This window comes from Diadema setosum, chromosome 16, assembly GCF_964275005.1.
Source record: "Diadema setosum chromosome 16, eeDiaSeto1, whole genome shotgun sequence".
In the NCBI taxonomy this organism is placed as follows: domain Eukaryota; kingdom Metazoa; phylum Echinodermata; class Echinoidea; order Diadematoida; family Diadematidae; genus Diadema; species Diadema setosum.
Window position 1 is genome coordinate 20,555,149 of NC_092700.1, and position 23,459 is coordinate 20,578,607.

At 36.3% G+C, this 23,459-nt stretch overlaps 1 pseudogene; it reads left to right on the plus strand.

Annotated features, from left to right (window-relative positions):
• The first annotated feature begins 3,228 nt into the window (after window positions 1-3,228).
• LOC140239682 (uncharacterized) overlaps window positions 3,229-23,459 on the plus strand; it is a 35,411-nt pseudogene continuing 15,180 nt past the window's right edge.

The following is a 23,459-nucleotide window of genomic DNA, read 5'->3' on the forward strand; positions in this document are numbered from 1 at the left end:
TGTGTCTTCTCCGGAGGTCTAGGCATAATAATGATAATAATAATAATAATAATAATAATAATATTAGTGATAATAATAATAATAATAATAATGATAATAATAATAATAATAACGATAATAATAATAATAATAATAATAATAATAATAATAATAATAATATTAGTGATAATAATAATAATAATAATAATGATAATAATAATAATAATAACGATAATAATAATAATAATAATAATAATAATAATAATAATAACTATAATAGTAATTATAATAATAATAATAATAATAATAACAATAATAACTATAATAGTAATTATAATAATGTGAACACATAAATCCACTCTGTAAAGTGCTCAAAACGCATACGTACTATTTTTACCTCGGTCTCCATTATTTAACGCCAGCACTGAAAGTTGCTAACTCTTCACTCCTTGGGGAGCATTCAAGCCGTCACCATTTTTTAGGTGGATGCTGATCAACTATAACATAAACATTCTCATCCTACCGGGTACCCATATACTCCTGGGTAGAGAGCAGCAATGTGGATAAAGTGCCTTTCTGAACGGCAAACGTTTCGGGCTCTGGGGGCTCGAACCCACGAATCTAAATCATGCTCATGTGATTCAGAGACGTGCGCTCTTATCCACTCAGCCACGACACCTCCACAACGTTTTATTGTTGCCACCACCCCTTTGTCCGTCCAACTCAGCTGTAAACAGGAGATTTCCGTAGTTTTTAGTCCAAGTAATCGTTTATCTATATCAAATGTGCCGTACATTCCTAAAAACCAAGAAAAAGTCACGCGCTCTGATTTTGAGTGAGGACTCAAAATAGGTGAAACGACTGAAAATAATAATCTTCTGTTCATTTCATATTTTCTATAAGAAATAGGTCTTCCCCTATGTAATTCCTAATTTGGGTTAATAAAAATGGGAATTGTGTTTTTAGCAGTTTTCACACAACACTATTTTTTTTTGCATGGTGTGTTTCGGTATGTTTCAGAGACTCCTTTTAATTTCATAAAACTCTTTGTTCACTTTTAACTCTGGAAACTACTAAAAAGACAGGGCCACTGTCTTCAAAGCTGACATTAGTCATGAATTAAATGTGCTTGGTGAGACTGGAAAGTTGGCTACATTTGATTATCCCTTCACAGAGTTTAACATGCTGTTTTTTTCCAACAATTATATTGCACAGCGAGCAACACTATGAGATTTAGCATTTAATGAAATAATTATCTGCACGTCTTAATGTCTCAGTTATATGTCGTGCCAGTCTTTAACAACTCATTACATACGTGGACTTAGAATAAAGAACCTAACTAGAAAAAAAAAATTATGACGAAGGATTGATTCGATGAATCATGTTTCAGAGTCTGGAGACCTGGAGACAGAATATTCTGCACTGACTTTTGGATCCCTTGTCTGTTCCGTTGCAATAGTACTTGTCATTTTATCCATGATTTGGTGCAACCATCACTGGAAAAAACGAGTGTGAGTATAATCCATTCTGTTGAAATGTTTTTGTATGTGTGTGTGTGTGTTTCCCATTTCAAAGCAATATATATATATATATATATATATGTGACCCTGCACCACAAAACAAAACAAAAATTCGCCAGACATGAATTTTTAGTTAAGACTTTAAGCTTTAAAATGATGTATAACTCAAATCAAATGGACTCTCCTAACCTTTTAAAAAGGATGGTGTTACTGCTTTGAAAGTTGGCATTAATCATTTACAGAATGTGTTAAGGGTATACATATATGATAATATGTGACCCTGCACCTCAAAACAAACAAAAAGTCGCCAAACATGAATTTTTAGTTAAGACCATATTCTGAAAGAGCAGACTTTAAGCTTTAAAATGATGTATAACTCATATCAAATGGACTCTCCTAACCTATCTAAATATTGGAAAGAAAGCACAAACTCAGGAAAAAGGTGAACTGAGAAAAGAGGCTCTGAAGTACAGTGTCTACTCAAGTGCTTAATCTTTACCAAGCCGTGCTGGCTGTGCGATGAATGGGACAAAAAACAGGAAGTAAAGCACTGGAGTAACAACAATGAAGGGATTATCAGATTAAACTGAAATTGAGCATGCCTCATTAACACATTCCGTCCATAATTAATGCCAAATTTCAAAGCAGTAGCATTATCATTTTAAAAGTTATTAGAGTTGAAAGTGAAGAGTGTGTACAAGGTTTCTCAAAAATGAAAAGGGGACTCTAAAGACACACCTAATCACACTATTCTATTAAAAAAAAAAAATTCAAGATAAACTGCTAAAAACACATTTTCCTACCCGTTTTATGATCCCAGATTTTAGCATAATGTAAAAGACTTGCACTTTCAGAAAATATGAAAAAGTCAAGATCTGCTAGGTTGACCCATTTCACTTATTTTCAGTCCTCACGCAAAATCAGTGTGTGCGACTTTTTGTTCGTTTTTTGATGCATGGTCACATATTATTATATATATACATATATTTATATATATTATATATATATATATATATATATATATATATATATACATGTATTTATATATATCATATATACAGAGAGATTATGTTTCAATTTACATTACGATATATTGTGTATTACAAACATCGGCATAATTCAATTCAGTTCAAAATTCCGATAAGGACGAATATACTGTATTAAGAAATATTTAGTTCTATCACTAACGTTGCCCCATATACACAACAAATATTCAAGAAAAGGAAGGGGCAATTTACTTTAGAAATTTTTCCAATATTTGAAAGTAAGCATAAAAAAGAAACCAATTTAAACTAATACCAAATGGGGTAATTCTCTAGCAGACCTTTAACGATCTTGTGCCGTGGTTGTTCTCTTATGAATTGGTGTTGTGATATACAACGATAATTACGAAATATTCTAAGGGTGACAAGGCCTGTATCTTAAATTTGCGGGAAAAGCACTTCTTTTTATCGATTGATTGTCAGATGATTAATCAACTGCTGTCAAAATCCTACACCATGGCATATCAAACTAAAGGCGATCCCCTTGGAATAGTACCTTGACAGTCATTTGATGTTTTTGCGATACGAGGGTTGTTGTTGTTGTTGTTGTTGTTTTTTTCAGCAGCGATATATACATTGCCAAAAACATTTTTGTATCTTTCGTTTTACTCAATTGAAAACCTAGGCGGCAAAGAGATTTGAATAGATCGAGTAACAACTCATTGCATTCTATCAATACGGACGACATGTATCGCCCTTTGCCTGCACATCCGGGCAATAAAACTGGGAACGCCACAGCTAATCAGGAGGACGTACATCGCATCTACCAGAACTCTGCAGAGGTAGTCACGTAGTTTACATTGTTGAAGTAAGGTCGTTACTTTCGAACCAATTCCGTGTAGTATTAAACTCTCTGGTTCCATATAGAGGAATATAGCTGGCTTTTAAGATAATGAGTTTCTCTTGCAGCGAGTTTTATCTTTACTGTTTTTCTGTATAAATTTAACCTTATCTTATATTCAAAAGAGTAACGTATGCCTTTAAGAAACATTTTAAAGATACTCTAATTTGAATAAATCACACTTTTGTTGCAAAGCAACCAGAAATTTGTATTTTTGGTGCTTGGTTTCCAAGTAGATTTTCACTCAAATATCACGATTTCTTCCTTCTCCGATACACACTGCACATCACTAATGTTTATTACATATTGAGTCACAGAAGCCCCATGATGCCATAAATTAGGTTGATCTGGAAGATAATATTCTTATCAGTTACCATTATGTATACATTTTTTTTTTTAACACATGGCGCATCTCTAGAATTAAGATTAAAAGTTGATGTCAGCAATCAACACGATGCATCGCTATGCTATCTTGTACTCTTAATTGTCTTTGATAGGATCCCACTATTGAAGGGGAAATGGTCATAAACAACGATCTGCCAGACACGATTTCGCCAATACACCGAAATGATGAAGACATTGCACAATGTCAAGACACCACAACCAATGCCGAGAAAGAGCTATACATGGACATGTCAGGAAATGTGAAGGAAGAGGGAAATGTCGTATTGGTTAAATATAGGAACTCCTCTACAACTGAAAACGAAATTGATGAAAATGGTTATATGATTTCCAACGTTGGTCAATGCAAACCTGCAAGATTTGACCAGGAAAAGACAAGTAATATTACCTGTGTCCAATCCTTTGGACAAGAGATGAACAGAGATATGACCATCCAGTTCAGACCGGCAGATAACGCTGGTAGTCGTGGGGCCTCTGAAGAGTCATTTTACGAAGATATTGTTTCAACCTCCGACCAATCGGTACCCATCAGAGAATCGCCACAAGGTCACGGATACTCGACTATCGAGAGAAATGATAAACGTTACCCTTTTGCAAAGGGCCTGAATAATTCTCAATATTCTGTAACAATATACTCCAGCAAGAAAAGAGAAGAGCGCGAGTTGGACGAAAATGGGTATCTCCTTCTTGAAGCATGTGCTGGTGATATCGTCGAAGATCAGTATGTGGAGATGGACAAAGAGCAACTCACAACAGCATCTATATAATTATCAAGATATGTTTTTCCTCCCGGAACAAACCTCCATAGGCAAAAGATCTCCTAAGGTCAACATATGTGACCCTGCATCATAAAAGCAACAAAAAGTCACCAGACATGGGTTTTCAGTTAATAAGAGCAGATTCCAGAATTTTATTTTTAAAATGATTTTTAACTCCATTCAACTGGACTCTACTTACCCATCCTAATATTGGCAAGAAAGCACGCACTCTGGAAAGTGTGAGCTGAGAGAATTGGCTCTCAAGTACAGGGTCTATTCAGGCGCTTAATCTTTACCAAGCTAGCTGTGTGATGGATGTAACAAAACAAAAGTATGAAAACCCACCGGAGCAACAAGCATGAATAGATTATTCGATTATTATGAAGTTGAGCATGCTTTTAACACATTCTGTTGATGATTAATGCCAACTTTTAAAGCAGTAACACCATCCTTTCTAAAGTTATTAGGGTTGAAAGTGAAGATTATGGATAGGGTGTTGGAAAGGGGACTCTGTAGGACATCCCTAATCACACTATTCTACCAAACAGTGTTAGAGAAAAAAAAGCATAAGTGCTATAAATAGTTCTAAAATGAGAGTTTGTTTTGATACTCCCTGTATATATTACCACATACTATATACATATATGTGACCGTGCACCTCAAAACGAACATAAGGTCGCACACACTGATTTTGCGTGAGGACTGAAAATAAGTGAAATGGGTCAACCTAGCCGAACTTGACTTTTTCATATTTTCTGAAAGAACAAGTCTTCTTTTACATTATGCTAAAATTTGGTATCATAAAACGGGCAGGAAAGTGTGTGTGTGTGTGTGTGTTTAGCAGTTTATTTCGAGCATTTTTGGTAGAATAGTGTGATTAGGTGTGTCTGTAGAATCCCTTTTTCATTTCTGAAAAACCTTGTCCACACTCTTCACTTTCAACTTTAATAACTTTTTGAAAGGATAGTGCTACTACTTTGAAAGTTGGCATTAGTTATGGACATAATGTGTTAATGAGGCATGCTTAATTTCAGTTTAATTTGATAATCTCTTCATTGTTGTTACTCTGGTTGTTTACTTCCTGTTTTGTTGTCCCATTCATCGCACAGCCAGCACGGTTTGGTAAAGATTAAGCGCTTGAGCAGACACTGTACTTCAGAGCCTCTTTTCTCAGTTCACCTTTTTCCTGAGTTTGTGCTTTCTTTCCAATTTTTAGATAGGTTAGGAGAGTCCATTTGATACGAGTTATACATCATTTTAAAGCTTAAAGTCTGCTCTTTCAGAATATGGTCTTAACTAAAAATTCATGTTTGGCGACTTTTTGTTTGTTTTGAGGTGCAAGGTCACATATTATCACATATGTATACCCTTAACACATTCTGTAAATGATTAATGCCAACTTTCAAAGCAGTAACACCATCCTTTTTAAAATTATTAGAGTTGAAAGTGAGGATTATGAATAGGATTTTTAAGAAATGGAAAGGGGACTCTGTAGGACATCCCTAATCACACTATTCTACCAAACAGTGTTCGAGAAAAAAAAAAAAAAAAAACAACTGCTAAAAACATTTCATGTTCGCTTTATGATCCCAAACTTAAAGGCATAATTTGCCCCATTTGTCCATGAAATAGAAACCCAGCATTAATGCTTTAAAATATTTTTAAAATGAAGAGTTTGGTTTCAAAAGGTACTTCATCCATAATTTCGAGTACTGAGAAAAAGGTGATTTTCTTAAAAATCATATTTAGCAAGCTCAGACTGGAATGACATTTCCCCCTCTTATACTGCTAAATGATACAACACCAAAACCACTCTCCAAGAAAATCAAGGTTCGTTCTTTTTTTTTTTATAAATAGATTAATCATTTTTCTATTTTTGTGGATGTGTACCTTTTGAAACCGAAATTTGATGTAGCGCGTTTTGATACCGAAATTTCACATACCAGAGATATATCAAGTGTGATGTTATGACATGTTTCGCGGATTTATTTTCTCCAACAATGGTGTTGATGGGGATGGGATACGAGGTCAAGGGGGCCGAAGTAATTGGCAATGCCCTGCCCTATAGCAGCAAGAATAACAAACCAATGTGAGCATTTGATGGCCCACTTCTCAATTGCTGACCAATATTTTGAATGATTGTCATTGGTCATAAGCATTAAATCAATTTCACATGCTTCGAATGTTCTGGATCCATCGAACGGGGGGGGGGGGGGGGTCCATTACGGGTAAACGGATATAGATGGGGAGGGGTCACAATATTTCACCAGGTGATTTCTCTCTTCCCTTTTCTGCATTTGTTTTTCTCTCAAGAGCTTTATCTCATGATTTCTTTTTTTTTCTTTGTATTATTTTTTTGGCTATTTCTCACGTATCTCCACGTGTCTCTGGAATCCTGTATTCATTTTCTTTTTTATTTCTTCATTTTTTTTTCAATGTAACTTCGAAGGGAAAAGGTGGAAAAGCAGCATCTGAATGTACTGTATTTTCTTAACGCTGTAAGACCAAAAAGTGGATTTTGATAGGAAATGTATGTAGTAACTTCTGCGACTGAGCTCTTCAAATGTGGGTTAGGGATAGAAACAATCACTGTAAAAAGTTGAATCGGTAAAATTGAGGTTAAGTATTGTTAAATAAACAAAATGTGAACATTAGCTATAATAAAAATGTTACAGACTTAACCAACTACAGTTACAGTTTATTGAGAAAAATACAAATATCTCCTTACATTTTAGGCTTTATTGCGAAAATGTTATATGATAGGATGCTTTGTGGTACAACAGACCTACACATAATTATGCACTAAATGTCATATCTTGATTTTTTTTTATCACTGTTCCCAAAGGTAACAGGACCTCTAAGTATAATGTGCAAGAAGACTTGCTTTTTCAGAAAAAAAAAAAATATGACAAAATCAAGATGTGTTGGGTTGACCCCTTTCATCTATTTTCAGTCCTAACACAAAAATCAGTGAGTGCGACTTTTTGATGGTTTTGGGATGAAAGATCACATATGTAAATTGTAATGTAGGAGAGCATTGACTGTAACCTAGAAATCTTGATATGTTTCGATTCCTTTATATGATTCAGTATGCAATGAGGTGAATAACGCAGTAAAGTTCTGTACGCTATCGAAGCACCTAATTCGTGGGGAAAAGAAAATTTGATATTAAGGGCTAGCTATTAATCGTTGCTGCAAGGTTTTTTTTTTTTTTTTTTCCGTAGGGTCCACGAAGCGTAGCTTTCATGGCACTTAGAAAATATTATTTACTTTCCTCGTCATGAATGGTTAATGTTAGTGACAAACGCCCTCATCTCCCTGTGAAAGCACGGGGGAAAATAATCTCATATTTAGCGCAATCGATCTGTCCTAAAAATAAAAGATATTTTAGAGAAGTAAAAGTCTTGACGGAATAGAGATAATTATGGTTCTTATTCCGAGAGTACAATTATCTTTATATCGCTGCTGTAAGAGAATAAAGATAATTATATCTGAGAGCAGCAGCAAAGATTTAATGGGACTTCGAGCAGCTGCAATAGAAGAGGAATAACAATGACCTCACATTTATTGAATAGAATTAGCGGATTCTTCTAAGGACAGCATTTATATTATCTTAAGAATATTTTGATATTTGTGGTAATCTGTGTCATCTCTGAAAGACAATTTTCTTTATCTACATCCAGTATAATGAAATGAATGAAATCTCTTCAACAATAACAGTTAGAAAAATAGAGAAAAGTGAAAAAAGTGTCATCACACAAAAGAACATCCAATAAAAAAAAAAAATCGAAATTCTTCAATTTAGCAGTCACTGATACTTACAGTAGGACCTAAAAGGAAAAATAGTCGACGTGAAATATTATCCTGAATAACGAGATATGGGAAATGTGGCATGATCAAAAAAGTAAAGGAGAGAAAGTCGTCGAATAAAAGTTATACTCTAAGAGTTGATGGTCACAATAATATTTGCAGATAACTCGATTGTCTCACACCTGTCTAAGTAATTCGCCCATCAAATTATCTTGTATATATCTTGGAAAGCAATGGTTAACCCTGGGTTGTGCCGGGTAAAGTAGTAATAATTGGTAAATCATTATAGCCAAATTATCATATTTTTTTTTTTTTTGGATGAGGGAGATACAATACCTCAATTGTGGATTTTTTCTTAAATCTAGGTAAGAGAAGTTAGATAACTGCCAATTACCATAGTTGCACCATGTGCGTTACGTTTACCCTCAAACCTTAAGCGATTATACTTTTCATCAACAAAAAAGTATCATTTTGATCTTAATCATATGTCTTACACAGAGTGATGAAGATGTCTTGAAAATTAGTTTGCATGTCGAGATAATTATGTTATGCAACCTACTTGCCATGCTAACACTTTCATTGGAAACAGCACTTATTTGTGGTTATAGATGTTGCACTAAGCAGATGTAAAAAGTAGAAGTATAGGCACGTATTACGGAGATATAAAAAGTTGCTAAAGATGAAAGCACATGATGATCTCAAATGTCCGTGTATATCCTGTTTTTTGTCATAATACTATTAAAATGATTGTGATAATAATGGCCATCCTGAACTTTCATCAGAAAAACATAACCAAAAAAAAATTATCGTTTCTACGGCTGAAAGTTTAAACAAAAGTTTTATTTTGCTTTCCTGAAACCGAATATTATGAAACATAAGGAGAAATTATTAGCCAGATAATAGCTATATAGAATAATTGGAATGACATTGTTTGAACTGGCGTAATTACAACAAATTTTTCAGAAGAATCTGACGAATACAACACATATGAAATATGTGGCAGACAATTACATTTTCAAGGTTGACGTACGAATACAGAACGCAACATTGATGGTCAATGGAGGAAGTACTAACAAAGCAAAACTGAATGAACACACATTTAATTGCGTAAGATGTTATGCTAAAATTACGTCTTCCAATTATGCTACAGGGTTAGCTGAGTGAGTTACTATAATTATCCATATTTCAGTCAGATACACCTCCATTTGCGTTTTATTCTTAACCATGCCATCTGTTTGCACTCACAAATAAAGCTGAAGAGGACATGGATATATTACGTCAAATGTTTTAATATCTGGGCCATGCGACATCCTTTGTTTTTCTGTATCTCCAAAGATGACAAAAACTAACGGTACATATGTCAGCGTTAAAGTACACTATGCATAATTATATATATATATATATATATATATATATATATATATATATATATATTATAAATACACAGTGCAATAATATAAATTTCTATCTATCTCTCTATCTATATATAACACATGTATGTAAACAGAAAGAGAGAGTGAGCATGAAAAGGACTGCGACTCTGTGTGTGATTTCCTTCATGTTGAATGGTGTTGCTTTCAAGTATTAAATTCCGCAAACATGACTGCTTCAAATCTCAAAGTTGATTTGATGGAAGTTGTAAAGTATATTGTTGTATGTGCTAGATATCTTTACATTTCATTATAGGTTTCAGAAACAGTGAGACTCCTGTGTCAATATTTAGCGTAAAGAAAAACAAGACAGGTCGGGGAAACATGGGTAATCAAGAACTAAGTAATGATTTTATACAGGCGAATACAACTTGTTTATTTGTCCTTGAGTAAAAAAGATAGAGAATGAACGATATGATGAACATGCAAATCTTTGATTACACTGATATCATAGATCACGTTAAAAGTAAAGTGTCATTAACCCCCTTTTCGAGGTGACTCTCCTTCTTAAAGATATTGCAACTGAATCACTATTCAGAATCCATCCTTTGCTGATCTAATTTTACAGGTTTCTACGATATTCTATACAATGTACGTGGGATTGAGCAGTACCAACTAGCTGCAGAATGCAATGAGTTAAAGAGACCGTGGTGTGGGCCGGAGTCCATCTTCGAAACCAAAACTTTTGATATATTATTAAACTTACCTTGCATTAATATGCAATATATTCTTGAACTACATTGTGACGATTAAGGAGCTATTGTGTAATCATGAAGAAACATAATGAAATAAACAGAGATATGATAGGTCCTCCAGTTTTTAATGAGATACAAAAGCACTGGGGACAATAGGTGACCATGCATCACAAAACGAAAAAAAAAAAAATCGCACACATTGACTTTGCGTGAGGACTGAAAATAAGTGAAATGGGTCAACCTATCCGATCTTGACATTTTCATATTTTCTGAAAGAGCAAGTCTTCTTTTACATAATGCTAAAATTTGCGGTCATAAAACCATAAAACGTATGTTAGGATTTGCAAACCTTACTAAAAAACGTAAGTCAGTTTCTCTTTTGTAATGCCAGAAAGGTAACAATTGTTGTCTTTTTCTATTTTCTACATGTGTTCTGCCGGTTGTTCGCAGAAGTTGGAAACAGAAGTAATGTAGAAAACTTGTCCAGTTTAAGGCACTATGTGGCTCTTACCGATAAGTGATACTGGGTGTCATTGTGCAGATACGAACAATATGATAATTGCTCAAACGTAAACATGAATAAGGGAGTGATATTGCAACTGATTGACAAATTACTCTACATCGACGTTAATAAGCACTAAACTGATCAGTGTTTTAGTAGTTGCCATGATAGAATAAATCATTGGCGTACGTAATCGTACTACGACCTCCTGATCTCCGGACAGGCGTCATCTCCACTAGGCCACGGAGCTTCCGCCCAACATCGCCGTCGATCAATTCAGTGCTTATTTACGTCGATGTAGACAATTTGTCAATCAGCTGCGATGAAAAAAATCACGTCTGAAAAATTTCATGAATTAGGGCAAGAGAGTGATACTTGTTATGTTTTATTTTCTTTGTTATAATGTATGCTAAGTGTTTTGATTTGATTTGATTTATTGATTCCTGTATTATCATAGTACATGAACATACATGTACATGTATATAAATACAAACATTGTTGGAGCCAAATAAACATAATCATCAGTTGTTAACAAAATATTTTTTCTTCATTGCCTTTACACAATGTACAGCAGAAACGTATTACCAATACAAGCGTACAATGAATAACACAATAGGGCTACAGCTTAAGCGTGGCTTGATATCAAATAAATCGGAAAAGACAAAAGGGAAGCCCTCCTGATGTCGTGATAAGATGGCATCTGAGACTTGATACATAATCTGTCTAGCAAACTCAATGACAGGAAAATGATGGCGGAATCACATCACAAGATATATATATTTTTTCATGTGTATCCGGAAATTTTGTTCAAATGCTGAAATGGATTTTTATACAAAACTTTCCAAGAACTTAGCATAGTATGATAGACAAATGATTTCCATATTAAAGTCGAAATAGTTTTCATGAGTCACGTAAGACTATACAGAAACGAATGTTATCGTTTCTTGTTCTCCATTATGCTATGACAATTCGCCAAGTATTTGGTGATTTTATCATTGTTTCCTAATGGAAAGCTGCAGTAGGTAATACATTGTACATGTAACGTCAACATCAACCCTGTCTAGCTATCAGTGTCTTCATATCTTAAATGTTATAAAATTCGTTCGGTGAGTAAACAAAGTCTGTTTATGGGCGGAATCAGCCTTCCACAAGAGCACCCCCTAAAGCCTCTCCAGGTTTAATCAATCACGGCAGTTTAGACTCCATTTTCAGAACCTTGAAAAACTGAAACCAACGAAGCGGCATTTATTGTCAGTCAGTCTGAGGATTGATCATTACTGAAATATGTGATTAACCAATGATGATCGCGGGTAAAATCGTCATTGAATAGATCGAAACTTTGCAATACAAGAAGAGGTGTTTCAGAGGTATTGTACTTGACAATGTTAGCAATCTGGAAATATCCACGAATGAAAAGACGCTTAAAAATCAAATTTGTTTAAGACGTTTAAATTGAATCAATTGATATCGCACGAAAGATTACATGGAAAAGACAATCGTATAAAGGAATAAAAAAGTACGAAAACCAAACGCAAAACAGGAAAAAAACATAAATTCGGAAGGCGATAAAGTGAAACCTCCCTCCATGTTCAAAAGTTGACGAATGATTAGAGTAGCATTAAAGAGAATAGTGTAAGTTTCATGAAAATTCAATGTGGAACAAAATCATGAAATTGCAATATAGTACATGCTTTCATCAATCAGTGATGTCGATTGCAAATATCTATGTATATATATATATATATATATATATATATATATATATATATATATATATATAATTGGGCCGTGACGCGAGAAAAGGGCCCTTAGAGCCGCTGCGCGCAAACGCCACAAAACGGCGCGGAAGTTTAACAAAGCAATACGCGCAAAAAGGGATCAACAAGCTAACCGTGCGCACATGCATAGACGCATCAAAAAGTGACAGGATTTAGACAAAACATGTCTTTTCATTGTCGTAATTGGGGCATTTAGGACTGGAATTTTAGAAAACGGTCTGCATATCTAAATTCCTCACAGTTCCTTCTACAATGTGGAGGTGAAAAATCATTTTCCGTATTTAATACCCTAAGGGCCATTTTCTCGCGTCACGGCCCAATTATATATACAAGTCGCCAGACATGGATTTTTGGTTAGGGGCAGATTCTAGAAGAACAGACTCTAAACTTTAAAATGATGTATGACTCAATTCAAATGAACTCCCCTAACCTACTTAAATAATAGGAAAAAAAGCACATACTCTGGAAAAGTGAAAACTGAGAAAAGAGGCTCTGAAGTAAAGGGTCTATTCAAGCATTTAACCTTTCACTAAGCCGCTCTCCAGCTGTGCGATGAAAGGGACAAAATACAGGATGTCAACCACCGGAGTAACAACAATGAAGGGATTATGAAATTAAACTGAAATTGAGCATGTTCTATTAACACATTCTGTCCATGATTGATGCCAACTCACAACATAATAGTATTACCTTTCAAAAGTTATTAGACTTGAAAGTGAAGAGTGTACAAAGGATTTCAAGAAATGAAAAGGGGCCTCTAATGCATATCTGATCATTCTACGCTCTCTCCCAAAAAGGGGCTGTAGAAAAACTGCTGAAAACACACTGTCCCATTCGTGTTATGATCCCAAACTAAAGAACATTGTAGAAGGAAGATAGCCCTTTCAGAAAAAAAAACACAAAAAACTGAAGATTGACTTAGTTGACCCATTTGACCTGTTTTGAGTCCTTTCTGTTTGTTTGTGGTGCACAGTCACATATATACATACATATGTATTATATAATTATCATACATTACTATATTCGAATGAAAATGAAAGAAGTGTACTTGATGTTTGTGATCAACCTATTGTGGAGTTGCAAAAACTCAACAGCTAACTTTTATGGAGGAGGGGCTTTGTATACATTCATTTATAAATCATGATATCAACAAAACCATGTTTTAGTAGTCTATAAAATTTTGAATAAATATTTGAAAGGTTACTACTCCACCACCTCGTCTCCCTTGTGACTGATAATCTCGTTACTTGAAATCACGTGACTATTGAATCATGTCCGCACGAACCTGGATTTGAACAGTCATCGAGAGTAGGCCTATAAATACATGAAAAACATAGCCACGAAATACAGACACACTAAGATAGATAGACAGACAGACAGACACACATACACACACACCCACAAAATGAGGCAGAATAATATCGTTTTCAGTGACAAATGCCAAAATATCTTGGAAAATGAGGTAGTAAGTTTATTCCATGATCCATATACTGCCTCGTCCGCTGTCCAAATATGTATTGATTTTGCCTTTGATATACAAGTTTAAGGGTTATTGGCAATGATAACAATTTGATTTTGATATCAAAACCGAAACATTGCACCGTAAGGAGACCTAAGAGATGTCGATCACCTATACACGCTGGTTGTCGCTAGACAAAATTATTTTTAAAAAAGTCTTCAACCAAGCACGAATACAGACAAGAGGGTATAAAGCAATTAATCAAAATAAAGAGACAGCATTGATATCGATGCCATAGTGTGCAAACTATCCAATTATATTCTGACAAGGTTTCTAAAGGTCTAACTTGTCTTCATGTGTCACCACTTTCTTCAAGCCGTTGGAAATTAAACAACATGACAATATTAATCACGTACAGATTCGTAGTTTCATACACCCACACACAGCTGCTCAAGAGCTGCCAAGTAGATGCGCACGCAGGCTTGGTGGCCTTTACTCCACTGACATCAACAGGCAGACTTATCAGCTTTGAGAATTCTGAACTTTCCCCCAATGCATTGGAGAAGTTCTATTGATCTTCACCCATACAATATCAAGACTTGGCATATAATTTCACGTTTTTACACCTGAAAATAAAGCGAAGTTTGTTCATTTTGGCGGAGGTGTTGTTCCTCATCTAGCAATCTAGTTGGAGTCACTGTTTAATGCTACTGCTAAAGAGGGACTAATGTAGATTTTATAGTCATTTATTTCACCTAAAAAGGATTAAGAATGTCTTTTGTCGTACGGTTAGTTGCTTGTTTCTTGCTGTACCAGCCGTTGCTCACTTCCTCAACTTCGGAAAGCAACATGACGTGTAAGTATTTTTTCTTTTTATCTATTTATTATTTTTTTTTTTTACAGATATTCTCCTACAGATCTTTCATACTTCTTGCTTCTTACCTTTTTATTTATTTGCTGAGGCATGCATGCATTTCTGAGAAAACACGCGCACACACACACAAAAAGCTTAAAAATCTACTTCTGATTTTTCATTCGCAATTTTGCTGTATTTTTGTGATAATTAAAGCATTGATGTATCCTAGACATTAACCTTCTAATCAATCGAATAACATTGATGCTTTGTTTAATATACTAGTGTTCTCGTCGACCCTTAGTATTCGGTACAGAAAGTAAAGCGAGAATCACTGAAGTAAAAGCAATCATTTCTTTGTACACACTGACTATAAATGGTACGATACCAATCGATTATGAATACTAAATGATATTAATCTTTTATTCTGTCACATGATACCGGATTTTAACTCTTACTTACAACTCTTCCTTTGCAATTTCCTGTCCTCCTGCAGATTTTACTCTAAACTGCTCTGAGAAGCCACTAGACCTTGACATATGGTGTGATACAGCATACATCGCCAACAATAGTTGGGTTATACAAGCACCTCTAGGACGGCGATTTCTCATAGAAGTTAAATACATCAATAGTGGATTTATTGGATTCGATATACAGGATGTAATATCTAATAGAACGTTTCGAACTTTGATTGAGAAAGACGAGTTGCCGCACCCCGTTTTATCTCTGGCGCATGAGACAAAACTGAGTTTATGGAAACATATAGGCCTACATATGCAACGAATTTCAAACTGGACGTGACGTGTTTCGAAGGTAAGTATTAATTTCTTCATATGAAATAAATATCAGTGTTTATATATTTCTCTTTTATTTTCCCCTAAACAACGTGCGCAATCTTTTTTCTCTTATTTCATTTTTCTTGCCGGAAATAGATGTATACATACGTTGACAATTCTAAAGACAACACAGCGGCTAGTATGAAAAAGCGTGTAAAATTTAAAATGTCACCAAACCTCGATTGTTACACCTAAACATTTACAGTAGTCTGGTTTAGAACAACAGAGCCCGGTGACTTTGAATCAAATTGCACTATTATTTGTTTCAGCGGTAAAAACAACAATTCTGTTAGCTACTTAGTCACGCTTAGATCCGGACACGAGATTGTTACCAATGTAGGGCTTCAAGCTTCCGTACTTAATCATGGTATTTACCAAAGAGCGTAGAGGTGCACCAATAGGGTCTACTCTCTCGATTTTGCGTAGAACGCTCATGGGCATGTTCCGGCGCCATTTTAGGAAGCAAAGCGAGCGATAGCGGGCGTATTTTTACGTGACCCTCTATGGAGAGGTATCTGCCTTCCTTTCATTTTCTCCTTTTTATTGAGGCATACAGGGTAAAAGAAGTATTTCGGACCTCATTACGACATTTACAAGTATCATTCCCTCCAAAGAACGAAATATAAATGAAGAAATTCCCTTTATTATCCAATCTGTAGTCCCTCAAAATTCGAGCTAACTAATGATTTAATGATAGTGCAACCATGGTGTGTGATATGCATGAGATTGCTCACAGCTTCAGAGTCCTTCAGAGTCCGGATTGTCGCCCCCGGCTCGGGGCGACAATCCGTGACGGAATTGGCGGCACGGATTGTCGCCCCCGTCACGGATTGTCGTCTGGCGACAATCCGTGACGCTTGTGCAGTTCCCAGTTTTTGACCTCGAAGGCGACAATCCGTGATGGCAAAAAATTTGTTGCGACACGGATTGTCGCCCCGTCAAGGATTGTCGCCCCGGGCTCGGGGTGGTTCCTCCGGTGTTAAGCTTTGGTGGGATGGGTATGACTGGTAAGTTATGCGTATGTGTTTGTGTGTGTGTGTGTGTGTTTGTTGCGAGCTGCATGATATGTGCTGTGTATGATTTGTAGGCGAGTACAATAAGTGACTTGTGTATGAGTTTCCGTATAGCTGTGTGTGTGTGTATGTTTGGAGTATAATAATATAATATGTAGAAACTGTGCATGTGTGGTGGTTGTATAAAGGTAGTGGTTTGTTCGTCTGTGTTTTCATATATACGTGTATGTACCTGTACATACGTGTATGTACCTGTATGCGTACGTGTGTCTGTTTGTATTTCTAAAATTCTGGAAAAAATTATTCATAAACGCCTGTACATTTTTTTTTCATGTAAATGACCTACTTATACCTAATCAGTTTGGATTTAGAAAGGGCCATTCCACCGATTTAGCTATAATTCAATTGTTAGATAAGATTACTGAATCTTTTGCAAATAAAAAACATTTTATAGGAATTTTCATGGATTTATCAAAGGCTTTTGATACCATAGATCATGATATATTAATTTACAAATTAAAAAGATATGGTATTCGTGGTTTAGCACTTTCTTGGATTATTGATTATTTATCCAACAGAAAGCAATATGTACTATTTAAGTCATCTAAATCTCCGAATTCTAATATTGTATGTGGTGTTCCCCAGGGATCAATTCTTGGCCCCCTACTGTTCCTTGTATATATTAATGATATAATAAATACATCAAAAACTCTTAAATTTATACTTTTTGCGGATGATACTAATATTTTTTACTCCCATGAGAACCTCGAAACACTGTTTAATACTCTGAACACGGAAATAGACAAAGTCTCCCGATGGTTTATATGTAATAAATTATCCCTTAATGTCTCTAAAACAAATTTTATACGTTTCAAACCTACTGCTTCACAGAACATTAACAGCAGTTATAATATCAATATTGATGGATTATCTTTAACTGAAGTAAGATCTACTAAATTTTTAGGAATCACAATTGACTCGAGTTTAACTTGGAACGATCACATTCATAATATCCACACGTCTGTCTCAAGAACTGTAGGAATTTTATATCGACTGAAAAACTTCATTTCTCAAAATTCCCTGACTATTCTATGCAATGCATTGATCTTACCACATATCACATACTGCAATATCGTTTGGGGAAACTGTGGCTCAACTAAAATTAATCCAATTCTTACTCTCCAAAAACGTGCTGTACGTTTGATTACCAATTCCCGTTACTTATCCCCATCCAATCCCCTATTTCATCAACTAAAAACATTGAAAATTGAGGATCTTCACACCTTTCAAACTGCTGTTTTTATGTATAAATATACATTTACTTGTCTTCCAAATATTTTTGATGGCTTCTTCACTCCAAATTTCACCGTTCATTCATATCCAACACGTCAGTCGTCCGATTACCATCTCGAAAACCCCAGAATCATTTTAGCTCAAAAATCTTTAAAGCACAATGGACCAGATATTTGGAATTCTTTACCCCCTAATTTAAAACAACGTACGTCGTTGAACATTTTTAAACGAGAACTAAAAAACACCCTCATAATCCAGTATACTTCTGACACATAAAAATATTCATACCACCTGGTCAACAAACACCCTAAACAATGAGTTCACGGCCATAACTGAAGTAATATTCACCTCATCACACTGATACACAAAATAACACTCAACGTACAAACCAAGATTCATCCCAACACAATGCACACCGCACTGCACCGCACGCCCTTCGCACAATTACTTCCCACTCAGTGAGTGGCAAGATTTTCTTCATGTATCTCTTCGTTGTGCCCTTTGCACAATTACCCCCCACTCAGTGAGTAGCAAGATTTTCTTTATGTATCTCTTTACCTGGGGCCATCTTCCTCGTCAAGCTTAGCTTATGATGATGGTCCCCTGCATTTCATTTTTATCATTTCCTATTGCTTCCTTTCATATATGATATTCGTTCTTGAAAAAAAAAATGTATGTAAGATCCAAACGTTACGAATATTAGCTGTGTAAATGACTATGTAAGTATTTTGTTGATTTGTGGATTTGTATTGATTTTGAAATGCAGAAATAAAAACTGAACTGAACTGAACTGAACTGTATTAGTGTTTTACGAAGCCCGCCAGGTGACATGAGGGAAAAAAATCTGCATGGATTATTGCGTTCCCTCGCAATATTATTGCGTTCCCTCGCAATAATATTGCGTTCCCTCGCAATAATGATTGCGTTCCCTCGCAATAATTAGGGATCTTTAGATTTTAGACGCGCGGACGTTCAAAGGAGAAAAACATGTTCTGAGCCTGCGCAGTAACGCACGTAAAGTCAATCTATTTTTAGCTTGCGTCGCCTGAGTTTTTCACTACGCGTACTGGGCTATTTTCACGTCCGCACAGTTTGCGACGTAGAGAGCTTCTTCATGCACTGATCATATGGGGGCGCGATTTTGTTTTTTATACGTTGCGTCCCAGTGTAATCTTGCTACTTTTCCGCACGACGCAGGGAGAGGAGAACGTCCAGCTCAAGCGTCGGCTCAAACGTCCGCGCGTCAAAATCTAAAGCTCCCTATTATTGCGAGGGAACGCAATCATTATTGCGAGGGAACGCATAAATATTGCGAGGGAACGCAATAATCCATGCAGATTTTTTTTTCCCTCATGTCACCTGCCGGGTTCCGTAGTGTTTTGATATTTGTGCGAACAAACTTTTTTGAGCAGCAGGCACTACTGTGGCAATGAAAATGCCTTCAGCGTGTATGAGCACGTGTTTAAAGAGTTCACACCAGCGTTGATCTAAAAATAGTATGGGTGTGTCAACCAATATCAGCGGTGAGGCGGGCTAGAAGAGAGAGAGACCGAGAGAAAATACATACGAGGGAGGTACCCTCCCCAAATGTTATCTGTCTTTGTTCATTTTTCACTGCAGTCATTTTCTTCCATCAGTCTTAAATACAACGTCCATACCACTATTCTTTGTCCCAGAATAGGTTTGGCATGCTTTATGCATGAGCGAATAATTTCCACACGCCGTAAATAATTTGTCAATCGTTAGTTGATTCTAGCACAAACGAACTGCCATTGCACACCGCTAATACATACGTAATACAAACAAATACCAACAAACACTCAAACAAATCCTCATGCAAATAAACCAACTCAACACTTTTTTTCCTTGATATTTATTGATTTCATTCCAGTCATTCATAAATCGACCCATTCTGGGTGTAACATGAACAAAAAAGTTACAAATGGCAAATCGAAACACAAACAAATCCATTTGTCAATTAATCTCACTTCAACATAGATAACTCGATTATAGACCAACCCTACTAATAATTTCTTCACGAGAAAGTTTTGACATGTAGGGACCTACCAAAGCTATATTCCTTGAGTATATTGGTTTGGATCATGAAACACCTTCTTACTTACAAGGGCATATACATAAAAAACCCACAAATACATTACACAAATCTAGAATGAAATCAGTCATAAAAAACCCGACCACCCCCCCCCCCCCAACCGAACCAAATCTAGGGCCAACATCTATCCTAGATATTAAATCCTACCAACATCTGTCATACCATTTATAACTATCCTTCTTCAAATCCAATCCCAAACCCACCAACCCCTGATTAACCAAAACCTAAATCATCCCACACCCACATTCACCAACCCACGTATACATACATACATACATACACACACACACACACACACGAAAGTTCGTTATTCCGAAATTTCGTTTTTTCCGAGGCTTCATTTATCCGAAACACACAATTCCCTACACCTAGAGGTTCGTTGATCCAAAAATGAAATTCGAAATAACGAACCTTCGGAATAAAGAACCTTCGGACTAAGGAGCCTTCAGAATAACGAACTTTTGCAATAACGAAATGTAACCCCCTCCCCACATACACACGCACAGCCGAACCGATACCACATTCCTTCCTCATGAAACGACTTCCCAATGTTGATAAATAAGACATAATGGACCGTATGCAGAAAAGCAGCATCCGCCCGCACGCAAGCTCCACTCCGAATTCATATACAAATCCGCCAAACAAACTCATCAAAGTCAAAGCTGCTGATAAAATCAATATCAACGTTTATGCCAGCAACAGCTTACTAGGTACCCTCCCCACGCGCAGCTAAAAAACACATACGCAAAAAACTGACATAATAAACACATTCATCCATCATACACACACACACACACACACACGCACAAACGGACACTAAATTATCATGTGCACGCGCACATACACACTTCCTTGAAACCTCACCATGACTTTTTACATGGCATGTTTGCATGGATGTAGCCATGTAAGTTATGTGTTAGTATTTCAATGACTATGTCCAGAACGATATTACCCAGCAAAATGTGCTTCGAGGGCGGGCGACAATCCGTGCCGCCAGACCTCGTCACGGATTGTCGCCAGACGACAATCCGTGACGGGGGCGACAATCCGTGCCGCCAACGCCCGTCACGGATTGTCGCCCCGAGCAGGGGGCGACAATCCGCGTAGGGGCGACAATCCGTGTCGCAACACCCCTCCGTCCCGTCAGATCTTTTGGATTTTTCATGTGGAAATTCAACAATCTCAGCGCCCACTTTGGTGAAATGATTATTTAGAATGATTTTTCATAATCAAAGATAATATTCTGGGACAATGCGATTGGCTGAATCGTGGTCTGTCACCTCTTGATCCACGCAAGTTGTCGGTGGCTCCACGGTGCACTCTGTATGGAGTTCGAGTGCACTGGGGCCCGGAGAGAGGGGGACTTAGAGGAGGTTTCCATGTGCGCTTAGAAACGTCAGTATGAAGCGCCATATAAATGCAATTATTATTATTATTATTTTTCTACACGAGGGAGCTTTTGTATTCTCAGACTTGACGATTTGGTGCACACTTTGGTGAAATATTTGCAACTTTTGATAAAAAAGATGAAATGTAGGGAAAACGTGAATTACTAAATTCGTTAATATTCGTGACCTCTTTATCCAGGATCGACATAAAAATATGCGCGTCTTCAATGTGTAAGTTTATGAGAGGTGGACCGAAGGCCCGGGGCCGGGACGGGAGCCTATGATTTTTCAGAATTACAGTTCAACGATGTGATGCACACCTTTCGTGGAATATTTGAGAATTTTCAATCAAAAAAATTGTAATCTTTTGAAGATGTTCGCATTGCAAATACAAGCGCAGCTTTCAATAGTGTTTAAAAAAGAAAAGAAAAATAAGAATACTAAATTTGAAAACAAAGGGGGGTGATCTCGGAAAAATTGTAGGGGTTATACTCCACCCCCCCCCCCAAGGTGTGATATAAGGCCAAAAGAGCAGGAGCAAAAGAGAGAAAGAGAAGGAGGGAGGGATGGAGAGAGAAGGCCGCTTCAGTAGCATAGCTGGAACTTTCAGGGACTACAGATTCGAAGATAATTTCTTCATTTTTTTTTCATTTTTATGCATAAATGATGATTCTATTATGGAATTTTTAGGTCTTAAACAATGCTATACCGCTGTTTGCCCCCTCAACATGGAGAAAATTAAAGGGAAGCAGAATTCACTCCTATATAGGTCACGTATTATGCGATAACCCAGCGATTTGCTTCCTAAAATGGCCGCCGTTGGGCTCCATGGCGTACTGCACCTGTTTACGTGTAAAATCGCGAGAGTAGACCCTCCTGGCGCACTGCGTGCGCCCATCTATACTCTTTGGTATTTACTCTTGCCACGTTTTCAGCGAGAATAGTGGTTTGTTTGTTTTTTCTATTCTCTATCGCTTATTCGTTATATCGTTAACTATCGCACAAGCAAATTATCCTACCCGACTGACACAAACCATAGAATACCATTGTTATCAGAGAAGCGATTTGTGGCCATCTATGAAACTCTTGAATGGTGTCAATTGGTAAAAGCTTTTGATAGCGATGCATCGTCGGTTTGTGGTTTTGTTTAATATATTAATTCTCCTCACAAACGGTAGTATTGCAAAGGAAAAGATAGCAGTTAAAATGGATGCATCTTGTTTTTCTGAATGATTAGAAATACCTCGATAGACCACTTGAATATGTTATTTGCTAAAAATTCCTACTAAATTAACATCTTCACTGATGACTACCGCTCGTACGTATTCCCCCTATAAATTATGTAAATCAGGTGTCGACATAGACAATTTGTTAAACACTTCATTGTGAACTGTATTTAACTATTTTTTCCAAGTAGTCTGACCTGAATTAACACATTATTTTATGTCTGTTATTTTCTTCCTGAATAAATATCTATGTTTTGCGGAAAGGGATCAATTCTTTCACCCCTCAAAAAAAAAAAAAAAAATGATAATACAATGATGGACGAGGAAGATACAACTCATACTTCATAAAGATTGTAACCTATGATATAAGCGCATCAAAATCTTCAGTTGAGTCCATCTAGAAAAGACTCGAGCTATAATCATAGAAGACAAACGATTTCATATTGCAAACACCAAAGAGGTAGTAATGTCGATATAGGCGTCAATCCATCGCACCAGTTAGCATGGTTAGCGTAATGAA